Source organism: Trichosurus vulpecula, chromosome 8 (assembly GCF_011100635.1).
Source record: "Trichosurus vulpecula isolate mTriVul1 chromosome 8, mTriVul1.pri, whole genome shotgun sequence".
Lineage (NCBI taxonomy): Eukaryota > Metazoa > Chordata > Mammalia > Diprotodontia > Phalangeridae > Trichosurus > Trichosurus vulpecula.
The window spans coordinates 137,628,837-137,654,564 of NC_050580.1; the positions used below are offsets into that span (position 1 = coordinate 137,628,837).

The 25,728-nt window shown below is 37.3% G+C and overlaps 1 protein-coding gene and 1 pseudogene across 5 annotated transcripts in view; one reads left to right on the top strand and one right to left on the bottom strand.

Annotated features, from left to right (window-relative positions):
* Window positions 1-25,728, top strand: part of MEF2A (myocyte enhancer factor 2A) — a 241,816-nt gene that overhangs the window by 45,991 nt on the left and 170,097 nt on the right. For all 5 annotated transcript variants that reach the window (XM_036734327.1, XM_036734325.1, XM_036734324.1 and 2 more), the window contains exon 2: window positions 11,776-11,896. The gene's annotated coding sequence lies outside the window, so the exon portion shown is untranslated. The remainder of the gene's footprint in view (window positions 1-11,775; window positions 11,897-25,728) is intronic.
* Window positions 4,255-24,037, bottom strand: LOC118829631 (annotated as a pseudogene).

A 25,728-nucleotide genomic window follows, 5' to 3' on the forward strand; every position in this document is an offset into this window, starting at 1 on the left:
GGCAGAGCTTGCTGTGTAGAAATAGATCTGAAAACAACAGTGTAGCCCCTTAAGCTTGGAACAAAGAACTCTCTACAAGCAGTCATACCCCAACAAAAAGCTCAAGGGTCAAGTAGTTGGCTGGGAATGTGAACAAGCAGTGAAAATGCTCTCAGATTCAGACTCAGACTTTGGAATCTTTCTTTGGTGACAAGAAGACCAAAACATACAGCCAGAAGTTAACAAAGTCAAAGAGCCTACGTGACAAGCCTCCAAGAAAAACATGACCTGGTCTCAGGCCATGGAAGAGGTCAAAAAGGATTTGGAAAAGCAAGTTAGAGAAGTAGAGAAAAAACTGGGAAGAGGAATGAGAGTGATGTAGAAAAAAAAAAAAAACCATGAAGAACAAGTCAATGACTTGCTAAAGGAGACCCAAGAAAATACTGAAGAAAACAACACCTTAAAAAAATAGACTAACTCAAATGGCAAAAGAGCTCCAAAAAGCCAATGAGGAGAAGAATGCCTTGAAAGGAGGTCCAAAAGACCGCTGAAGAAAATACCACCTTAAAAATTAGATTGGAGCAAGCGAAAGCTAGTGACTTTATGAGAAATCAAGATATTATAAAACAGAACTCAAGGAATGAAAAAATGTAAGACAGTGTGAACTATGTCATTGGAAAAACCAGTAACCTGGAAAATACATCCAAGAGAGAGAATTTAAAAATGATTGGACTACCTGAAAGCCATGATTCAAAAAAGAGCCTAGATATCATCTTGCAAGAAATTGTCAAGGAAAGCTGCCCTGATATTCTAGAGCCAGAGGATAAAGTAGAAATCGAAAGAATCCACAGATCACCTCCTGAAAAAGATCCCAAAAAGAAATCTCCTAGGAATATTGTTGCCAAATTCCAGAGTTCCCAGATCAAGGAGGAAATACTGCAAGCAGCCAGAAAGAAACAATTTGAGTATTGTGGAAACACAATCAGGATAACACAAGATCTAGCAGCTTCTACATTAAGGGATCAAGGGCTTTGAATATGATATTCCAGAGGTCAGTGGAGCTAGGATTAAAACCAAGAATCACCTACCCAGCGAAACTGAGTGTCATGCTCCAAGGCAAAATTTGGATTTTCAATAAAATAGAGGACTTTCAAGCTTTCTCAGTGAAAAGACCAGAACTGAATAGAAAATTTGACTTTCAAACACAAGAATCAAGAGAAGCATGAAAAGGTAAACAAGAAAGAGAAATCATAAGGGACTTACTAAAGTTGAACTGTTTTGTTTACATTCCGACATGGAAAGATGATGTGTATAATTCACGAGACCCCAGTATTAGGGTAACTGAAGGGAATATACGTACGTATACACGTACATACATACTTATATATGTGTGTAGATATTATATGTATATATAGAGACAGAGAGCACAGGGTGAGTTGAATATGAAGGGGTGATATCTAAAAAAATAAAATCAAATTAAGGGATGAGAGAGGAATATATTGAGAGAGAGAGAAAGGGAGAGATAGAATGGGGTAAATTATCTTACATAAAAGTGGCAAGAAAATGCAGTTCTGTTGGAAGGGAAGAGGGGGCAGGTAAGGGGGAATGCATGAATCTTGCTCTCATTGGATTTGACCTGAGGAGGGAATAACATACACACTCAAATGGATATCTTACCCCACAGGAAAGAAGGAGGAAGGAGATGAAAAAGGGGGGGACAAATGGGAGGGCAGACAGGGGGAGGAGGTAATCAAAAGCAAACACTTTCGAAAGGTGACAGAGTCAAGTGAGAAAATTGAATAAAGGGGGATAGGATAGGAAGGAGCAAAATATAGTTAGTCTTTTACAACATGAGTATTGTGGAAGTGTTATACATAGTGATACATGTGTGGCCCATGTTGAATTGTTTGCCTTCTTTGGGAGGGTGGGTGGGTAGGGAAGAGGGGAGAGAATTTGAAACTAAAGTTTTAAAAGCAGATGTTCAAAAAAAAAAGTTGTTTTTGCATGCAGCTGGGAAATAAGATATGCAGGCAATGGGGTATAGAAATCTATCTTGCCATACAAGAAAGTAAGGGAAAAGGGGATGGGGGGTGAAGTGAGATGACAGAAGGGAGGGCTGACTGGGGAACAGGGGCAATCAGAATATATGCCATCTTGGAGTGGGGGGGGAGGGTAGAAATGGGGAGAAAATTTGTAATTAAAGCTCTTGTGGAAATAAATGCTGAAAACTAAAAATATTAAATAAATAATAATTAAAAAAAAGTTTGTACACATCGCCAATCCAGGCAGCACTGGCATCTCAAGCATTCCTTCTGTTACACCTCCCCATAAACAAGTTCCCACAGGAAAATTCCTCCTTCTCTCACTCATGCTAGCTTCTCTCCCTCAGTTCTGCCTCTCTCTCACTTCTCGCTCTTTTTCTGTTGGGCAAGCTCCTCCCACCATGGGCTCCATGTGACTCAGGATGTATCACAGCCATGAGCTGGGCCAGAGCTCAAAGCAGATCAAATAGGTCTATGAATGGACAGGGAAGATCTACCTATTCCATTAATATTATACTCAGCCCCAAGATCTTTCATGTCCATTACATAGCCTGGTGGGACTTCAGGGGTAACTCGTATCAATATAACTTCCACAGCCATGTAAAAGGGATAGCCAAAATAAACACATAAAACAATGTCTTAGGGTGGGAGGTTGAGGCTCCATGTGACTCAGGCTTCATGTAACTCCGGATATATCACAGCTGTGAGCTGGGCCAGAGCTTAAAGCAAGTCACACAGGCCTATTAATGGAAAAGGAAGATCTTCCTGTTCTGTTAACATTATAGCTATCCTTGCAGTATTCTTATTTTTCTCCACATACTCCATGATCAGTGACACTGTCCTACTTACTGTTCTTGTACAAGACGCTCCATCTTTAAAATATGGGCATTCTTACTCTCTGTCCCCCATGCCTGCAATTCTCTCTCCTCATCTCTACCTGCTTGATTTCCTTCAAGTCTCAGCTAAAACTCTAGTTTCTGTAAGAAACCAGACCTCATCACCTGTAATACTAATGCCTTCCTCCTGAGGTTAGTTCCAGTTTATTCTTTATGTAAGGGCAGCTAGGTGGCAAAGTGCATAGAGTGCTGGGGCTGGAGTCAGGAAGAGTCTTCCTGAATTCAAATCTGGCCTCAAATTCTTACTAGCCATATGACTGGGCAAGTCACTTAACCCTGTTTGCCTCAATTCCTCATCTGTAAGATGAATTAGAGAAGGAAATGGAGAACCCTTCCAGTAGCTCTGCCAAGAAAACCCCAAATGGAGTTGGACATGACTGAAAAACGACTCAACAACATGATTATTTACGCTGTCTTTGAACGAAAAGAAAGAAATATGGTAACCAGCGATGTGAGGAACATAAGCCAAGCCATGGAGGGGTTGAGTATGTGGTGAGGAAAAAGAAGGCAATAAATGTAGAATATTCTTTCTAGAATTTTAGCAGTTAAAGGGAGGAGAGAGAAACAAAGATGTAACTTACCCCTTTCGCTAATCAATCAGTGATCATAACACTCAGTAAGCATTTATTAAGTATTTATGTGTGGCAGACACTATGCTAGGTGCTGAGGATGCAAATATAGTATATTAAATAATTCTTCCTGGCAGGTAGTTCATATTCCTTATATGTTTTACATCCATTCAAACTTGATTACTTTCCATGCTGTACCCATGCTTAGTCTGTTCCCTATGCATAGAAGCTCTTCCAAATCTCTACAAGATCGTACTTATGGTGTCCTAGCTTAATGTCACTTTTTCTTTTCTTTATTTAGTGTTCACTTGTCCTCAAGTTAGGAGTGATATTTTATTTTAGTTAATCTAATATTACACTTGCCACTTACAATTCTAATGTTAATTATATATATTAGTGTATATAGCTTTTCTCTCTTTTCTGTATTGACATCTTGGTACCATGTCTTATTTTTCCATCCTCAGTGCTCTTTATGTCTTCTACACAGCAGGCATTTCATGAGTGATTGAATTAGAATCGTTACTTTAGAGAGCCTTTTAAAAAAATTAACAATCAATTTTTTTTCTTTTTGCACTAAATGTGGTGACTTTATTGATGGTACACAATACAGGTCTCTGGGCTTCTCTCTCCTACTATAGGGGTGCTTTGGGGCAAGGATGTGAATGGGATATGGGAACTCTAGTATAGGAATGTAGTCAGATCAATGTAGGCTCCCCAGTGGTGGATCTCCTTTTTTTGGTTGTGAATAAAGGTCCTTGGCCTTCCACTTTACTCCTTGGAGGCCATGAGATCTACTACACGGTGGCTATAACCATACTCATTGTTGTGCCAAGAAATGAGCTTGACAAGAACGGTCATTGAGGGCAATACCAGCACCAGCATCAAAGGTAGAAAAGAGGGTGTTACTGTTAAAGTCCTGGGATGCAACTTGGTCCTCTATGTACCCCAGAATGTCCTTCAAGGGTCTCTCTGATACTTGCTTCACTACTTTCTTGATATCATCATATTTGGCAGGTCTCTCCAGGCAGCAGGTGAGATCCATAACAGATATATTTGGAGTAGGAACACAGAAGGCCATGCCTGTGAGCTTCCCATTCAGCTCATCTATGACCTTGCCTACAGCCTTAGCAGCACCAGTGGAAGCAGGGATGATGTTTTGGGCAGCAAAACGCCCATCATACCACAGCTTACCAGAGGGGCGATCTACTGTCTTCTGGGTAGCAGTAATGGCATGGTTTGTAGTCATGAGTCTTTCCACAATGCCAAACTTGTCATGAATGACCTTGACCAAGGGGAGGCCAAGTAGTTGGTAGTGTAGTAGGCATTACTGACAGTCTTAAGGGAATTATCGTATTTCTCATGGTTCACTCCCATCATGAACATTTGGGCATCAGCAGAAGGGGCAGAGATGATGACCTGCTTGGCTCCTTCAAGTGAGCCCCAAGCCTTTTCCATGGTGGTAAAGACTCCAGTGGACTCGGCTCCATCATCTTCCCATTTAATATTGGTGGGATCCCGCTCCTGGAAGATGGTAATGGCTTTTCCTTGATCACCAGCTTCCCATTCTTAGCCTTGACAGTGCCCTTGAATTTGCCATGTGTGAAATCATATTGAAACATATAAACCAAGTAGTTGAGGTCAATGAAGGGGTCATTCATTGATGGCCGCAATATCTGCTCCACCTGAGGTGAACGCAGCCTTAGTCACCACGTGGCCAATACGGCCAAATCCATTGACTGCAACCTTCACTGTCTTGTTTTAGTGATGTGACTGAAGTATGAGAACCTGGCCCCGAGCTTGGGAGAAAAGCTGAAAGCCAACACTGAATTTTACTTGGGAGTAAATTTATTTTTTAAATGTAGGTGTGAGATCATTGTCATATTTTGTCTTTGTATTTCTTAGTGCATTCCTAGATCCGTTAGGTTGTGAGCTTTTTGGAGCACAGGAATTGTCTTTTGCCTGTTTTTGTATTCCTAACACTACAGTGAGTAACAACATATAGGAAGTTCTTAATAAGTCTGTTGATTGATAGTACCTTAGAACTGTTTCCTGCACACAGTAGGTACCTATTAAACATTTGCATTGACTAAAGATACAATATGTTTGCTGTGGCAGATAATAAGAGCCCTTCTGGTTCTGACATGAAGTGATTTTCTCAAGGTTATATTGATAATAAGTAGGAGAATCAAGATTTGAATTTGTCCTGTACTCCAAGTCCTGTGCTTCTTTCGGTCTTCTGTGTTGTCTTAAGAGAAATTCTGTATAAAATGTATTTCAGTCCATTGTGGTGAAAGGGAACATAGTACATAATGCAAAGAGAATTGGTCTGGAAGTTAGAAGACCTGGATTTTAGTCCCACATTTGACATTTTAGGGAAGTCACTTCTTCCTGGGGCTCACTTTGCTTATCTGTAGAATGAAGGGTTTGGACTAGGTCTTCACAATTTCTTGAAAGCTCTGACATGAAATAATTCTATGGAATTTTAAAAGGTTTGACATCATTCTAAAGTAGTTTCTTGTAGTATCTTCAGAATAATACATGCCAGTGGAAAAGGCTTTCTTAGATGAGTTATGACTCCACAAGAAACTGATGGAACAAATATGCCTTTTTCTACAGAACTCCGCGTTGATTGTTGTAGTCATTTTATCTGTTCTTCTACCAACATCATTTTTTCTTATTTGTATGTCATATGCTTGGATCTCCTATAAGTTCCTCATTATTTATTGTTACATTAAAATTTAGTTCTGTCTCCTGAGGTTTTGCTAGTCACCAGAGTTCAAGAGAGCGGGGCTGCTATACTCATTAGCAAATTTCAAAGAAGGTAGGAAGGGGTGGGGTTGGGGGGGTATGCTAAGTGACTCTGGTTGAGTCATAAGTTGGATCTAAAGTTGAAGGAGGTTGCAAACCACGCCAGTATCTCTGCCAAGAAAACCCCAAATGGGGTCACTAAGAGTTGGACACAGCTGAAAAATGACTAAGTTATGATGACTGGCAGTCAGGCTTACTTGAAAATTGGAAATTAGGGAACATTGGTGACCTGTGAGCATTTTCTCATTTTTTCTTCTTTCACAGAATGGAATAAGCAGTTACAGGTTTGTAACCATATGTGGAAAGTAGTAAGCAAGAGTGTTGGATACCCCTCTGGAACTAATTTACTTTTTGGATTTTCCAGGTCTCTTATGCCTGCTTTTTAATGAGACCTGTGTTTAATATAAGCAGTTCCCATTAAGAAACTCCCTCTACCAATGTGCCACCTGCTCTGCAACTTCTCCTCTTAGAAAGTTGCTTGGGTCACCAAGAAGTTAAGTAACCCACCTAGGATTACATAATTAGCATGCATTCAGGATGGCACTTGAACTCAGGTCTTCTTGACTCTGAGGCCAGTTCTCTATACACGATATCACCCTGCCTCTCATTAGTTCCTTGAATGGAGGGTGTACAGGAGACTTGAATGTGGTACTCATATCTCTCAACTTTTTTGCATACTTGAAATTTTTATAATCCAATTTGGGAGAAGTTTTATAACTTTGCTAAGTTTGTGATCTGCAGAATACTATCCACGAGGTTCTTGATACCCATTAATAACCACGGAAAATTGAAATTTGATATTAGTGACTTTCTATGATAAGAAGAAAATATTGTTAAAAATAAATTTACATTAATGACATTGATCTTACTTCCAGCATTATATTGAACATTGAATAAGTGATAAAATACTTTCATCACAAATTTTTTTTCTAAATACATAATGTCTCTCCTTTGATATTTTTAATATACAGACTGTATCATGTATGATTTGAGCAAGTGACTTACTTATCTGGGCTTTCAGTTTCCTTATCTTCAAAATGAGAAGCTTGGGCTTCATGAGGTCCATTTCTAGCTCTTTGACTGTATCATGTTGTTAACATAAATGTAAACAAAAAATGTCCTGTCACTTCCTAATACCTATTTCCAAACCATTCTGCCCACATTCTGACCATTATCTTCATTTTGCTCCCTTTGAAACTTTGGACTTGGGCTCTGCCTTGGAACCACCCTGGACTCTGATAGGTAGTTATCACCTTATATAATTGAATCTTTAAGCCCAGAACTAGGCTTCCACCTCATTTCCAAGCCATTTCCAAACCATGCTTCTTTCGTGGTTGTGTATTCAGGCATGCATTCCCATGCTATTTTCCCCACCCCCAGTTTTCCTTTTATGTGATATCTTCTTCTTTTTATTGGATTGTAAGCTTGCTTGTATTTATATCCCCAGGGCTCAGTAAGTTTGGTCTCACATCTCATAAGTTCTTAGCAACCTTAAAAAAGGGCCCTTGATATATTTTCAACATTTGTTTTAAAATTTCAACAATGATCATCTTTTGCACAGCACATACAGCACATTTTTTTTTCAGCTTCAGTTATCTTGCTTCCCTGCCACAGATAGAAGATGAGAAGCTCAAAAATGTCAAAGAAATGTGCACATACTATCAGATAGAATACTCTTGAGACGTAGTGGTGGGGAGGGAGGGGGTTGTTTGACTACTCAGGCCCTTTGAATGTGATTGATTTTTTTTTTATCAACTAAAGAGTTTTACTTGAGTCAGCTTACTGCTATATGATAGTGTTATCCCTTTGCATGGATTGAAGTGGTTGGAAATATATATTAAATTACTGACCTTTAATGGCTGAGTACTTGGCTATTTTGCTGACTTGGGCTTTTTGTTTTTGGTCTTGACCTGTGATTTTGTTGTTCTAGGCATTTCCATTGAAGAAGCTCCCTACATCATTTGGTTTTCACTTTATAGTATTAGAGCATTGCCTATTGCACTGAGAAGTGAGTACTGAACCCAGGTCTTCCCAGATCTGGGTCTGGTTCATCTACTGTATCATACTGCCTCCACTGCTTTGTTTATTGTGATTTAGTTTTTCAAAGGACATGAGATTAGTAGATAAGTATACAGTATCTCAACTGAATTAGAAACATACACCGATTTGTTTGCTTCATAAAATTGAGGGTATAAACATACAAATCATAATTAACAAAGCATTTATGGGGCTAAGTTGTAAATACGTGAATGGAGAACTATAGACTTTCAGTTGTTTGTTTTATTTTATTTTTATGTTCTGCTATACATAATGATAAAACTTAAGAACTCATTCTGACATAGACTAGAAGTTGATCATCAAATTGATTTTCGTTAAAAGTTGTGCAGTTTGAGTAGGATTGAGTGCCCCTGAAAATTAGTTGAGCATAGTTCTCAGTTGCTCTCCGGAATGGTTGAATCAGTATACAACTTAACCAATAGTACATTAGTGTTTTAATTTCCTCACATCCCCTCCAACTTTTGTCATTTTTCTTTTCTATCATATTAGCCAATCTGACGAGTATGAGGTAGTAGCTCATAGTTGTTTTAATTTGCATTTCTCTCAGTAGTGCTTTAGAGTATTTTTTTCATATGATTATAGATAGCTTTGATTACTTTGTCTGAAAACTTCTTGTTCATATCCTTTGACCATTTATCAATTGAGCAATGGCTCTTATTTCTATAAATTTGACTCAGTTTTCTGTGTTTGAGAAATGAAGTCTTTTTCAGAGAAACACACTGTAAAAATTTTTTTTCACAGTAATAATTATTATGTATTTCCCTCTAACCTGTTTTCCTCCTGTTTTTCCTACTCTCTCCCCCCTTTACCCTGTCCCATTCTCAAGTGTTTTGCTTCTGACATTTACCTCCCCACAACTGCCCTTCCTTCTATCAGTTCTCCCCTCCCCCCTTCACTTATCCCCTTCCCTTCTTATATGGTAAGACAGATTTATATACTCAACTGAGTGGGTATATTATTCCCTCTTTGAGCCAATTCCCATGAAAGTAAGGCTTGTTCTGCCTCTCCCTTTCCTCTTCTGCTAGTGCATTTTTCTTTCTCATCCCTTAATTTTATTTTTTTAGACAATCTTACCATCACATTCAACTCACACCTCTGCTTTCTGTCTATGTATACTCCTTCTAACCGTCCTAATAATGACAAAGATTTTAGGAATTATAAATATAACTTCCCCATGTAAGAATATAGACAGTTTAACCTTATCAGATCCCTGATGATTTCTCTTTCCTGTTTGCCTTTTTATGCTGCTTTTGCATCTTGTATTTGAAAGTCAGATTTTTTATTCAGTTCTGGTCTTTTCATCAGGAATGCTTGAAAGTCTTCTGTTTCATTGACTGTTCATTTTTTTCCCTGAAGGATTATAATCAGTTTGCTTGGTAGGTGATTCTTGATTGTAATCCTAGTTCTTTTGCCCTCTGGAATATCATCTTCAAAATCCTCTGCTCTTTAAATGTAGAAGCTGCTAAATCTTGTATTATCCTGACTGTGGCTCCATAGTATTTGAACTGTTTCTTTTTGGCTGCTTGCAATATTTTCTTCTTGATCTGGGAGGTCTGGAATTTGACTATAATATTCCTGGGAATTTTCATTTTGGGATCTCTTTCAGGAGGTGATCAGTGGTTTCTTTCAATTTCAGTTTTACCTTCTGGTTTGAGAATAGCAGGGCATTTCCTTGATAATTTCTTGAAAGATGATGTGTAAGTTCTTTTTTTTTTTTTTTATCATGACTTTCATTAATCCAATAATTCTTAAATTATCTTTCCTGTATCTATTTTCTAGGTCAGTTGTTTTTCCAGTGAGATATTTAACATTTTCTTCTATTTTTTCATTCTTTTGATTTTGATTGTTTCTTGATGTCTCATTAGCTTCCACTTGTGCAATTCTAACTTTTAAAGAATTATTTTCTTCAGTGAGCTTTTGTACCTCCTTTTCCATTTGGCCAATTCTACTTTTTAAGGAGTTCTCTTCAGTCAACTTTTGTATATCTTTCCTTTCGGGTAATTTTGCTTTTCAAAGTATTCTTCTCTTCCTTGGATTTTTGTGCCCCTTTTACCATTTGGCCTATTCTGTTTTTTAAAGTGTTATTTTCATCAGTATTTTTCATCAGTATTTTGGAGGCTTTGGATGTAGGAGCTTTGACTTTGTTGTCTTCTTCTGAGTGTGTGTTTTGATTTTCTTTGCCACCATAGTAACTTTGTATGGTCAGAATTTTTTTTCCCATTGTTTGCTGATTTTCCAGCCTGTTTCTTGACTTTTAACTCTATGCTGAAGTGGGACTTTGCTTCCCAAGTGGAGGGTACACTGTTCCAAGCTTGAGGATTTTTTGTGCAACTGTTTTAAGTGAAACAGATTCCCACTTTGACCATGTATGTGTGTTTATGCATGCATGCATGTATATGTCTCAGTCTGCTTTCTGAGTCCATCATCTTTCAGGAATGAGTGTTATGTTTCAAAATAAGTCCTAGGGAATCGTGATTAGTCGTCGTGTTGATTAGAGTTCTAAAAGTCTTTCAAAAAATTTCAAACAGTGTTTTTATAATACCGTTGTTTTCCTGTTTTTGCTCACTTTATTCTACCTGTCTTTCCAAGTTTCTCTCAAGCTGTCCCCTTCATTTCTTACAGCATAATAGTATTCTATAACATACATATACTAGAACCACTTCAGCCATTCCTTCAGTTAATTAATGGATGCTCCCTCAATTTCCAGCCCTTTACCACCACAAAAAAGTGCTATTACAAATATTTTTGTACATATGAATCCTTTTCCTCTATTTGATTTCTTTGGGGGTATAGACCCCAAGGAGTGGTATTGTTAAGTCAGAGATAGCTTGATAACTCTTTTTAGGCATAGTTTCAACTTGCTTTCCAAAATGGCTGGACTATGAATAAGAGAGTGTTGTCTGTTTTAGAAATTTTCCTCTTGGTTTTTCTGCTTTATATTTTTATAGGTCTCTACTTTAAAACTTATGTATATTGAGATCAAAACATAATTTTTAACATAAAGGTGCTTTATTTAGATAATGTAATGTAGATCATAAAGGAGCTCTAAAATTTTGCTTTTAAACACACAAAAAGAAGACAATGGTAGAGTTCTTAAAATGTGGATTATGAAAAAGAAAAGACTTGTATAGAGCTTTCACTGACAGTAGAATTCTAATAGACAGTTGTATTCAACTGAGATTCGTTTAAATAATACTAAACCATGAAGTTCAGGAAACGTTTGAGATCCTATGTATAAAACAGAGTAATCTTTTCCTGGAGTGAGACTATCAAATGTTATACATACCATCAATATTCAGTTAGTTCAAATTTTTGTTTTTAATGTCATTTAAAGAGGCCTTATTTTGGGAAGAAGAAAGTTGATTATCTTATAAAAAAATGAAACAGACAAATATTAACTCTTAATTCCCCCCTTCTTTTAAGGTATTACACTTTAAGAAAGAGTAACCCACAAGAACTTGCTGCAGGGGCTGAACTGAATATACTCATTGCTTACCTTTTTGCTGAGTTTTGTTTGTGCAAAAGATTCAACACACCAGTTCTGGTAAGAATTTTTCTTGACTAAGTATTATAGAACAAATGGCAATAAACTGTTATAATATGTTTTAAAAGGAAGGCTCCATAAATGTCTGTTATTTTGAGTGGTAGTTCATTTGAAGTCCACTTTAAGAAAAAGAATGCCAAATTCTATTAATTCCAGAGGGCTCACAGTGAAAGGGGTGAGTGGCTTTTGACTGGAGCTTCTATTTTTATATAGGAGCCATATTTTTTATTTGAATTCGAAATTAAAAAAAAATTACTCATTTTAAACTAAAATACAAAATGAGAAAAGACAAAAAAAGAACATGTTCAAGTACACAGCAGAATATGAGAGGATTCGGTATAAAACAATGAATTTCCATTTCACAAAAACCTATGTAAAATCCTATACATTGCTTTCAAAGCAACCCAACTTTTCCGTGCTTCTTTCTGAATTTTCTTTTATTCTCTGCTGTGTACTTTTTATTTTATTATTATTCTAACTCAGTAAAATAATTTTTTTTTAGTAATTTAGTTGACATTGAATAAATAGATTAGTTAGGTAAAATTGTCATTTTTTATTATATTGGCTTTACCTCCCCATGAATAATAATTATTTCTCCAGTTATTGAAATCTGACTTTTATTTGTATAAAGAGTATTTTATGTTTATGTTCATGTAGTTCCTGTGTCTGTTTTGGCTTTGGCTAAATATGCTCTTAGGTATTTTATATTGTCTAGTTATTTTAGATGGTCGAAAACAATACTGTTGAATAATATTGGTGACACATAGTGTAGTTTCCTTATTTTTCTCTTTTAATTAAATCTATTTTAACTTTTCTTTTTTAATTAAATCTATTTTAGTTTTAACTTTGTCTGAGATCATTATTACTACCCCAGGTTTTTTTAAATTCTACTCTAGTCCTTTATTTTATCTTTGAGCACATCTCTCTTTTTAACTGTGTTTCCTGAAAGTGACATTTTTTAACTCAAATTTTTAAACCATTCTACTATGTTTTATGGGTAAATTCATCTCTTTCACATTCTACATTATGATTACTTGTTATATATTTCTCTCCATCCTATATTTCCTTATTATCCTTCTTACCATATTTACTCTGTCCCTCTTCACTCCTCTAATTCACTTCTTCCTGCTACCTGGCCCTCCTATTCCTTAATCTACACTCCCCTGTAAGAGTCCCTCCTTTCTCTCTCCCCACCCTTTACCTTAATCTACCTATCTTTCTAGGAATTTCTCCCTTATCCCCTCCCCCTTCTAATTCTTAATGTACACATCCTTCTAAAAGTCCTCCCTTTTCCTACCCCTTCACCCTTTTATTTTTTTTTCTAAATTTAGAAGACTTTTATACGCTTCTAGATGTATATGTTGTTCCCTCTTTAACCTATTTCCAATGAGAGTAAGGTTCAACACTACCAGCCCTCCTCTCACTTGTTTTTTCTGTATCAGTTTTTCCTTTTATGCCTCATTTGTATGAGATAATTACTCCTTTTTATTTCTATGTAGTTTTAATTTTTTTTTTAGAATCATCCCATCAAACGCAGTGTAGCCCAAGCCTTGCAAACTACCCAAATAATGATGACAGTCATAAGAGTACTAATAACATTTTCACTTATAAAAAGTAAACAATTTGACCTTATTGTGTTCCTTATAATTGGTCTTTAATATTTACCTGATATTTCTCCTGGATCTTATTATATGTTGAATTTTCCTTTGTCACAAATACCTGAAAGTCTTTCAGTTCATTAAACATCCTTCTTTTTTTTTCATTCAAGATTATACTTAATTTTGCTGGATAAGTTATCCTTAGTTGTAATCCCAGCTCTTTTGCTCTGTGAAATGTAGTGTTTCTAGACCTATGGTTTTTCAGGCTGCTAGGTCTTGTGTAATCCTGATTGTAGCCCCACAATATTTAAATTGGGTTTTTTGTTATTGTTTGCAATATTTTTTTCCCTTTACCTGGGAGCTTTGAAATTTGGTTATGATATTCCTGTAGTTTTTCATCCTGGGATCTTTTTCAGGTGGTGATCTGTGGGTTTTATTTTTTTCTATTTCTGCTTTACCTTCTTGTTCTAGGGCATTTTTTCTTAATAATTTCTTGTAATATTGTATTAAGATTATTTTTTTTTAATGTTAACTTTCAGGTAGTCTGCCTATTCTTCTCTTGTCTCTCCTTCATCTGTTCTCCAGATGAGTTCTTTTTCTGATGAGATGTTTCAGATTCTTTTCCATTTTTTCATTATTTTGATTTTGTTTTATTATTTCTCTTAACAATTATGTTATTATTTAATATTTTCGTTTTCAAAATGGATTTCCACAGGATTTTGAGTTACAAATTTTCTCCCCATTTTTACCCTCTCCCCACTCCAAGATGACATATATTCTTATTGTCCTGTTCCCCAGTTAGCCCTTCCTTCTGTCACCCCACTCCCTTCCCCATCACCTTTCCCCTTACTTTCTTGTAGGGTAGGATAGATTTCTATGTCCCATTCTCAGTTGCATGCAAAAACATCTTTTTTTTTTGAGCATCTGCTTTTAAAACTTTGAGTTCCAAATTCTCTCCCCTCTTCCCTTCCAACCCACCCTCCTTAAGAAGGCGAGCAGTTCAACATAGGCCACACATGTATCATTATGTAAAACACTTCCACAATACTCATGTGGTGAAAGACTAACTATATTTCCCTCCATCCTGTCCCGTCTCTCTTTATTCAGTTTTCTCCCTTGACCCTGTCCCTTTTCAAAAGTGTTTGCTTTTGATTACCCCCTCCCCCATCTGCCTTCCCTTGTATCATCCCCCCTTTTTTATCTCCTTCCCCCTGCTTTGCTGTGGGGTAAGATAACAGATTGAGTGTGTATGTTATTCTCTCCTCAGGTCAAATCCAATGAGAGCAAGATTCACTCATTCCCCCTCACCTGCCCCCTCTTCCTTTCCAATGAAGTGCATTTTCTTGCCACTTTTATGTGAGATAATTTACCCCATTCTGTCTCTCCCTTTCTCCCTCTCTTAATATATTCCTCTCTCATCCCTTAATTTGATTTGATTTTATTTTTTTAGATATCATCCCTTCATGTTCAACTCACCCTGTGCCCTTTGTCTGTATATATGTATAGTCCCTTCAACTACCCAAATACTGAGAAAGGTCTCATGAATTACACACATCATCTTTCCATGTAGGAACGTAAACAAAGCAGTTCAACTTTAGTGAGTCCCTTATGATTTCTTTTTTTTATTTACCTTTTCATGCTTCTCTTGATTCTTGCTTTTGAAAGTCAGATTTTCAATTCAGCTCTGGTCTTTTCACTGAGAAAGCTTGAAAGTCCTCTATTATATTGAAAGTCAATATTTTGCCTTGGAGCATGATACTTAGTTTTGCTGGGTAGGTGATTCTTGGTTTTAATCCTAGCTCCATTGACCTCTGGAATATCATATTCCAAGCCCTTGATCCCTTCATGTAGAAGCTGCTAGATCTTGTGTTATTCTGATTGTGTTTCCACAATACTCAAATTGTTTCTTTCTGGCTGCTTGCAGTATTTTCTCCTTGATCTGGGAACTCTGGAATTTGGCAACAATGTTCCTAGTAGTTTTCTTTTTGGGATCTTTTTTAAGAGGCGATTGGTGGATTCTTTAAATTTCTACTTTATCCTCTGGCTCTAGAATATCAGGGCAGTTTTCCTTGATAATTTCTTGAAAGATGATGTCTAGGCTCTTTTTTTGATTATAGTGCAATAATTTTTAAGTTATCTCTCCTGGATCTATTTTCCAGGTCAGTGGTTTTTCCAATGAGATATTTCACATTGTCTTCCATTTTTTCATTCCTTTGGTTCTGTTTTGTAGTATCTTGATTTCTCATCAAGTCACTAGCTTCCACTTGCTCCAATCTAATTTTTAAGGTAGTATTTTCTTCAGTGGTCTTTTGGACGTCCTTTTCCATTTGGGTAATTCTGCCTTTCAAGGCATTCTTCTCCTCATTGGCTTTTTGGAGCTCTTTTGCCGTTTGAGTTAGTCTATTTTTTAAGGTGTTATTTTCTTCAGTGTTTTTTTGGGTGTCCTTTAGCAAGTCATTGATTGTTTTTCATGGTTTTCTCTTTCTCTCTCATTTCTCTTCCCAATTTTTCCTCTACTTTTCTCTTACTTGATTTTCCAAATCCTTTTTGAGCTTTTCCGTGGCCTCAGACCAATTCATATTTTTCTTGGAGGCTTTTGATGTAGGCTCTTTGACTTTGTTGACTTCTTCTGGCTGTATGTTTTGATCTTCTTTATCACCAAAAAAAGATTTTAGAGCCTAAGTCTGTGTCTGTGTCCTTTTTTGCTGCCTGGCCATGTTCCCAGCTAGCTACTTGACCTTTGAGCTTTTTGTCAGGGTATAACTGCTTGTAGAGTAGAGAGTGCTTTGTCCCAAGCTTTAGGGGCTGCGCTGCTGTTTTCAGAGTGACTTCTACTCCACTGTCACCACAAGCTCTGCCATAGCAGCACTCCTCCTCCCCTCCCAGAACTGCCAACCAAGTTTGGGCCCCAGATCCAAGCAGGGTGAAGCAAGTCCTGCACTCCTGCTCTGGTTTGCTGCTTGATTCCTCCCACTATGGGAGCCAGGGACTCCAAAAGCAGCTGACACTGGAGCTCCACCACTGCACCACCTGTGCCACCCCCAGGGCTGGTGGCTAGACCGCTTTCTAGCCTGATCTAGCATTTTACCCACTAACCTGCTCCATGGTCTTTGGTGTTTGTGGGTTGAGAAGTCTGGTAACTTCCATAGCTCAATGATTCATGGCCCTAAGTCCTTTTCCAGTTGACTGACCTCCAGTCTGGTCTGTCCTGGCGCAGCCCACAGGGCTGTGCTCTGCTCCCAGCACCATGCGATAGACCCTTCCCAGTGACCATCCAGGCCATCTTGGGCTGGAGACCTGCTTCCCTCTGCTGTTTTGCACCTCAAGAATTTGTTAGGAGCCATTTTTCACAGGTGTTTAGAGGGATTTGGGGGAGAGCTTAAGCAAGTCCCTGCTTTCCAGCCACCACCCCCCGCCCCAATTATTTCTTGGTGTCTTATAACATTACTAGTTTTTGCTTGCTCAATTCTAATTTTCAAGGAATTATTTTCTTAAGGTTTTGATTTTCTATTTCCAGTTGGTTGACTTTCTTTTCATAATTTCCTTAATTTTCTTGGATTGCTCTTATTTTTTTTTTCTAACTTTTTCTTGATCTCTCATATTTGATTTTTAAAGTTCTTCCGAAAGCTCTTTTTGGGCTTGTGAGCATTTGACATTTCTCATTAAAAAAGGAGCTGCTTTCTTAGGTCCACTATCTTCCCCTGAATATGAACCTAGATCTTTTCTATCCCCATAGTAGCTAGGTTCTTTCTCCTTTGCTTACCGATTTTTATTTTCTTTTACTTTTTTTTAGCAGCTTCTTCTTATAATGAAGTTTGTATCCTGAGGTGTGAGGAATTATGCCCCAAGCCTCAAGTCCTTTTTACTGTTACTTTCTGAACCCTGTCCTAACGTCCAGCCTTGGGCACTCCTCTCTACCTGTAATCCACAGCCAGGGCCCCCCAGCTACACTGTTCTGCAAATGCTCTAGCTCCCTGTGATCCCTCAGGTGGGTGCAAACTTTGGTTGTCCTCTTGTCCCTGGAAATGAACTCCTCTGTCCTGCAAGTGTCCCTCGACAGTAGAGTCTCTGTCCCCTGCTACCTTACTCACCAGGTGTGTGCCAGCCCCGTCTCAGTGGAAGCCATGGCCCAGGACCAAGACTGGTCAGCCCAGCTGTGCTTGGCACCCTTCAGCAGTAGTAGGTACTTCAGTTATGTCCTACTCAGACCTCCAAACCCCTACACTCTGTCCAAGAGGTGATAGTTCCTGAAGCTGCCTCCCAACCCAGCTGCCCCCAGGACTTGTTTATTGATTCCATGGAGTTGGACTGGAGGTATTTGTACTTCATACAGGCCCAATGTCCAACCCTGGAGGTTAGGCCTTTCCTGGAGTCTTCTCAGGTTGTCTTTGGAGGACTACAACTTTACCCTGTTTTTTGTTTATTTCTGCCACTCTGTTTACTTTGAGGTGATGTTCTTTTTTTGTGGAGGAAATTTGGAGAGCCTAAAGCTTTCTGACCTACTCTGCCATCTTCCCAGAAGCTTTCCCTAAGTTCAGAACTGATAAACCAGTTTGCCTCAAATTTATTGTCATTTATATTTGTTAAAAACTGTGTTACTAAACATCAGTTTCATATAGGCTTACAATTTGCTTCCAAGTTTTTACCTTAAAACATTAACTATTCTGGACAGGCCATTTAATGGTTACTAGGGAAATCTAAAGGAACTATTTTTTTTTCCCATTCCCAGCCTAACTGAAGACGATATCTGTGTATGCATGGGAGAAATGGATACATTTAGTTATATTTCTTATTTCTGGAGTTTGTGGGCTTGATTTTCTGTTTCTTATTTCTTTTTTTATTGATGTTTATTTTCATTCTTTGTTAATACATTAGCATTTGGTTTAGTGGTTATATCTGATTTCTGTTTAAAAGCTAAAGGAGAGTCTTAGCACTGAACTTATCTGAATCTTAGGAATGTGGTATAAACCCCACCTTCTGCCTTTGCCTTCCTTCATAGGCATTTGGAGGCCTTTACAATTAGAATTAACTTTTAGAGATCATCTTATTTTTCCTCTTGACTTTTTCAGATGAGAAAACTGGCTTATATAAATGGAGTTACTCAGTGTCATGACTGACACATGACTGATGTTTGTGTTTATATCATATGTGCATATGTAGACACATACATGTGTATATATTAATGATATGGTAATGTATCTATACTTATATTTACATATAAAATTAATACCATAGATACATAACTATACATATGACTAGATATACAGTGTGTTTCAAAAACCATTAAAAACTTAAAGCTGCACTAAGACTTTGGAGCATTCTGTTTATATCATCAGCTAAATGATTTAGGAATGCATATACTCTTAGAGTTGGAATGAAACTTAGAGGGATATCCCAGTTTCTCATTGAATGGTGACGTTCCAGAATGAGGTGTGCTGGGCTTAAAGATTTGTCTATACTTTGGGCTAATTCCTCATGTTTCACAGCTGGAAATTTCTGTATCTTCTCTGGCTTTCTTTGTATGTGTTTGGCTGTCTTTCGTTCACTCCATCTCTGGTTCCAAGGAGTTCTAAGTAGCAGTTTCCCTAAGGCACTGCCCTAACTTAGAAAGAGGATTCTTTTGATATCTCTTTGGGACAGTTTTTTTTGCTTCTGTTTTTGTAATTACTCTTAACTTTTTTTTTACTTTTGTTCTTCTTGATGAGTGCTCTATTTGTTGAATCTTTCTTACTGTCAGAAAATCTAACTTGGGGATACAGATTTGTACTTTGTATCTACTTGGTCCATATGTATTTAAGTTGTGGGGTTTTTTTGCACACATGTGAGGAACTGTAGGTGGGCCAGTTTATCTGAAACATAGAGTATTGGATTTCTCTCTAAGCAGAGGTTAAAAATTAATTTAACTGTTTTAATTCTAAACATGGTTCCTTAGAGATGTTTAGAATTAGAATAATTTAATTAATAAATTTTTTGGTGACAGGCTTGAGCCTAATACATAGAACATTATTTTTTCCTTCCACAGAAAGGTAAGTGGGAGCCAGTCTGTGAAGGACTGAAATTGTCAGAGTTTATATTTGATTCTAGAGATAATAGGGAGCTATTGGAATTTTTTGAGTGGATGAGTAACAAGGTCAGATCTGTGCCTTAGGAAAATCATTTTAATTGTTGTGTTGGGGGGAGGAGGTGGATTGGATTAGGGAAAGAGACTTGTCTGACTGAGACAGGGAGACCAGTTAGGAGCCCAGTGCAATAGCTCAGACAGAAGATGATGAGAGCCTTAAGAAGGATGGTAGCCATTTGAGTAGAGAGAAGGGGACAGTTGTGAGATGTTGCATAGGTAGAAATGATAGTACTTGACAGGTGCTTGGATGTGTAGGGTAAATGAAAGTAGAATGTGTGGGGGTGACACCAAAGTTAAAGCCTGAGTGACTAGAAGGATGGTGGTATCCTCTAGGGAAACTGCAAAGTTTGGAAGAGGGAGTGTGTTGGGCAGGGGGTGGGGGGAGAGAAGAATAATGAAATGAAGTCTATGGTACAAATTGTAGCCTTTTCATGCTGTTCATATTGTGCTACTCTTCCTACCTAAAATGAAGGAGAATGGAGCTTTAATTCACTAACCACTGGCTTAAAGGATTCCAGCCACCTCAGCCTTAAGGTGATGATCTAAGGGGCAGTGGTGGCATGTGCTAGGGGAGGGGTAAACTCAGTGGCACCTGCTTAGCTGCTGCTGTTGGGGATTGGATTGGGGACTGTCCTAGGGCAAGGTGTAAATAGAGGTAGCACAAAGGAGAAAGGAATTAGAGGCTGTATGTTTGGTCAACAGTGGGTCAGAACAGTGAAGAGGAATAAGGCCAGAGAAGAGATGTAAAGAGTTAGTAAGGAGTAGTGGTTAAAGTAAGAATGAAGAATAGGTTTAATACAAATGAGACAGAAAAATGACAGGACAGTAGATTCTGATCAAAGGGTTATTTTTCAGTTTTCAAGATGACAGAAGTGGTATAGTTAATGGGTGATATAGACCACTTTTGTAGTTGGCTTAAGTGGAATGAAGTAGATAATGGAGGTTGAGAAAGGTGGTGGACTTGGGATGTTAAAGTATTTGAAAGAACATCAACATGTATATTGAAATCTTAAGTATGAGAACAAGGTTAGGGACAGAGAGAAATATTGTCAGCTGAGGACTCCTTTGGGAAGGAGGGGGGAAGGAGTGTGACTGGAGGCCAATAGAACAGAGCAACAAGAATCTGTAGAGAGGTAATGGGGAGGAAAAAATATGTCCTGTCTCCTGCCCTGCCCCCTCTCCCTCACCTTGTTAGACAGTGGTAGAATCATGGCAGCTAGGGGTTTGGGAGGAATGTACCAGATATAAGAGGAGGAAAAAAGTTTCAAGGTGCTGTGATGACAGCATAGCATTTGTGTAGAGGAGAAACATCAGCTTTCAGGGTGAAGAGGTGTGACTGGATTGTGATGTTCCCCTGTGAGAGTTCCTATGCTGTTGAGATCATGGATTAATTGATTGTTTACTACCCACGTCATGGCTAAATTCAGATTGAATCTAGTATTAAGTACTGAAAATATTGACAATTCTATTTTGTATGGCCTGTTGTGAGCTATATGTAAAACTCTTCCAAAGTTTGGATATTGTCTCAGCTATCATTTAATTAGAAACTATAATCACTATGCTTTAATGATGTTTTTGAATTTGAACATATTTCTGTTTCACAGTCAAGTGCATGTTCTAATTATGTAATGTCAGTAATATTTTATACAAATGACTTTATATTTTTGGAATTGGGTGTTTTACTTTTATTATCCAGGTGATTAAGAAGAATTTGTTTTCTTTACAGATGATAATAGCTCTCCAGAGTAATTAATAAATAAATTTATGTTCTAGACAAGAATTTCTTAAACTTTTTCTATTTGCAACCCCTTTTTGTTTGAGAAATTTTTACACGACCCCGGGTACATAGGCATATAAAATAGGTATACAAATCAAACAATTACTGACAATAAAACATAAAGAAATTTATTTTAAAACAATTCTTTGGTATACATATAATTTTACTATTTGTTAAAGACAGGGGTGAATTTGCATGTTAATGAGATGGATGTGCTTGTTTATTTTTACATAAAGAATTAAATCTTGGCAGAATATTTGATACTGCAAGACATAGAACATCAAGGTTTTCAGAGTTGATCAGTATTTCGATTTTATAATCATCAGTGTTGAGAATGCTGCTTTGCATAAATATGGAGTACAAAATGGCAGAAGTATGTTTAGGGCCTTTTCACCACCTGCTTGTACTTTTTCAGATATTTGTCATTGGAATAGCTTTCTAACAAGTCTTCCTCCTTTATCTCTCATCTAATTCATTCTTCATATTAATATTATTTTAATTATCCATATTAATAATCCATATTAATTTTCCTTATGTTTATGTAGATCTGGCCATATATTCTCAGGAATCTTCAGTGGCTCCTTTTTACCCACCTAGTAAAGTTCAGAATCCTTTATTTAGTAGTGATAGTCAAGTATCACTCTGAATTTATGTACTACCCTGTGTTCTAGATTCCTAAGAGTTTGGTACAGCTAAATTTCACAAAGTAAGTGTGTCTTCCCTGAAATATACATAAACCAAAATGTGTATTAAATACTGGGTATACATAAGTCTCCTTTTCAATCTGCCTTTGTACCAGGATTGACATTGAGTTTAGACAATGGAATTCTTCTCATTCTTATTTTTTCTGTAAGAGATGAAGTGATTCAAGTGATTGTCATAAATTTTTTTAAAACCACAATTATTCCTTTTGAAACTTCCCTGCCTCTTCTAGATAATCCTGACTTCTTCGTAGTACATTGCTAAATATTAAAAAAGGATTTTTTGTTTTTGCTAGTAATCAAAAGAAATCTTACCTTATAAGCATATTCAAAGTACTTAGTGCTATTTGCTTTGTAGTGACATGGTAAATACTTAGTTACTATTATAGCATTCCTTTTTTAAAAAAAAGTTTTATTGATGCTCTTTTATTTTTACATCCTGTTAATTCCTAACGACCACCTCTTCTCCAAGAACATTCTTCATTTTAAGTTTTTTTGTTAAGTCATTTTAGCTTATTATTAATATTAATTCCTAATAATAGCACTTATCTCCTAGTTGTAAAGATAAAAGGAAATAACGTGTAAAATGCTTTGCTAACTATATTGTTGTTGCTATTGTTGAGTCTTCAGTCTGACTCTTTATTCCCCCATTTGGCGTTTTCTTGGCAAAGATAGTTTGCCATTGCCTTCTCCAACTCATTTTACATATGAGGAAACTGAGGCAAATAGGATTAAGTGACTTGCCCAGGGTAACACAGCTAGTAAGTGTGTGAGTCTGGATTTAAACTCAGGTTTTCCTGACTTTGGGCCTGGCACGCTATCCACTATGTCACTTAGCTCCTCCAAATACAGTTAAACAGAATATCATGTTTTGAAAATGTATGCCTCATTCTGCAACCTACCATCTACCACCTCGTTGTCAAAAAGTGAGAGGCATAATTCACTATCATTCCCCTGAAATCACAGTTGGTCACAGGATCTATTTGAGTTGTGAAGGCTTTCAGTATTGTTTTCCTTTAGGTTACTATGGTCATTTCTTCAATAAGCTTTTGTGCTTCTTTTTCCATTTGGTCAATTCTGTTTTTTAAGGAGTTTTTTTCTTCAGCCAATTTTTGTACTCTTTTTCACTTGGCCTATTTTATTTTAAGGAATTCTTCAGTGAATTTAGTGCCTCTTTTATCACTAAGCCATTTTTGATTAAGGAATTTTTTTCAGTATTTTTTTGGTACCTCTTCTACCAAGCTGTTAATTCTCTTTTCATAGGTTTTTGGAAATGCTCATTTCTTTTCCCAATTTAACTCTCCCAGGAATTCTTGCTGCCTTGATTCCCATTGGCATTTTTCTTTGAGGCTCTGCTTGTAGCTGTTTTTACATCGTTGCCTTCTAAGTTTGTGTCTCAGTCTTCCCTGCCACCTTAATAGTTTTTTAATGGTCACGTTCTTTTTTGCTATTTGCTCGTTTTTCCAGCCTATTTCTTAATTTTGAACTTTGTATTAAAGTTGGACTTTGCTCATTTGGGGGTGGGGAGACATTTTGCCAAGCTTCAGACATTTTTGTGCTGCTGCATTTAGAGCTACTAGGGCATGCAAGTTTTGGGTGCTTCCACAGTTGTGTTTTCCTGGGAGAGGTATGGTTACTGCTCTCCTGTTCTGTGCTCTGGTCTTTACCAAGGAATGGCCCCTGCTTCCTTACAGGCACAAGTACTAGTGCCCCTCTTGGTCCTAGAACTGTGAACAGGGGCCCTGTTCTCTTGTGACCAATCATAAGTGCTACTCTGTCCTGGAAATGCATCCCAGAACTGCTTATGGGCAGTAGAGTTGCCAATAAGTGCTTGTTGTATCCAGTGCCAGCAAAGGGATCCCTATAACTTCTTTCTGACCATTTGTCTCCCTTGTTGTCTCTGGGTTGAGAGCTCCCAAAGCTGCTGCTGTTGGCTGCTGTCATGGCTGCCTCCAAAGGCCTATTGTTGGTGTTCCTGTGTGCTTCAGTACTGCACCCACTCTGTTGTTACAGATTCCTAAGTTGTCTTGGGCTATAAAAATGTTTCCCTCTGACCTTTTTTTTGGCTCTTCCACTCCAAAATTTGATTTGAGGCATTATTTTAAAGTTGTTTGGAGGGACATATTGGGAGAGTTCAGCTGGGTGCCAAGCTTTCTGGCTTGAAAGTTTATGTGCTTAAGGTATTTAATATTGCCAAGTTAAAATTTGTTTTAATAATATCTCATCTTCCTTGAGTTTTTTATGCTTTGCAAAATGTTTAAGCATCTTTTTTTTTTCACTTTATACTCAGGAAAACAGTATAAAAATGCTGCCTCCTTGAAATCAGACCATATGTAATAGAGATAGTGTTCAAGGGAAAATGAATAGGGATTATCTAGAATGCAATATAATTAATTAATAGTTTCCCCCTTGCTATTTCCAGTCAGCTGTTCATGAATTATCTTTAAAAAATGTTTTGTTGTTGATGTTTTTTAAAAATCACTTTCACTTAATTAAACACTCTCCCCAGCTTCATTTGTAGGAATAATTAGAAGAAAGCTTAATTAAATTAAAACAAAGTCATTGAGCATGCCTGATAGCATACTCATCACTCGTTTCCTTGTAGTGTGCAACTGTTCTACTGAGAGGAAGCATATTTTATCATCGGATTTCTAGAATTAGGATCAGTCATTACATGAATCTGAATTGTACTTTTTCTTAGTTTTGTGGTTATGTATATAATTTTCTCAGTTCTGCTTTCTTCACTTAGCACAATTTCATACAAGCTTTTCTAGGTATCTCTGAATTCCTCGCGGTTGTGGTTGCGTGTGTTTATCAGAACTGTGATTTGATTGATATAGGGAACTCCCAATGAGAAAAACCCTTTTATCAATCAGTGCAAGTCTCCATCTGCTTTGCATCTTAGAGCCTTAGAATCGCCTGGGACAGTGAAAGGTTAAGTGACTTGTTCCCCAGGAACCAAGCACACTGCCAGGACGTGTCAGAGGACAGACTTAAACATCAGGTCTTTCTGACTCCAAGCCTAACTCTTTATTGTACTATGTTGCCTTTAACATTGTGTCTTATAATGCTATAATTTTCTGTTATAGCCATATACCACAGTTTGTTGACTCACTCGCCAATTCTTGCTGTCATAAAAAAGTACTGCCATGTCTATTTTGGGAAATTTTCCTTTTTGTTTGATGGGCTTGGTATTTCCGGGATAAATAATGGGAATAGTTTCATAACTTTGCTTACATAAATCCGAATTGTTTTCATCACGACATTGTGGATAGTGATGGAGTTAAGAGTCAGGAAGAACTTGGGTCGTATTTCTACTTTGACATCTAGTAATTTATGACCATAGCTTGCTGAACCTCTCTAAGTCTCATTTTCCTCATCTTTAAAAGCAGAGGGACTGGACTATATTATATGGCTGTACACTTTTTAGTTTTATTGTAAATGAAGTTATTTTATCTTTTATCTCTATTCTTTGTTTGGTTGAGAATTCTGTTCTGTCCTCTTCCCCACAACCATAGTTATGAAAGTTTTTCCTATTATCCTTTTAAAAAATTTTATGATGTGACCATTTATATTTAGATCATATTTCCATTTGGAGCTTATTGTAGTATATGACGTAACATGCTGGTCTAAAT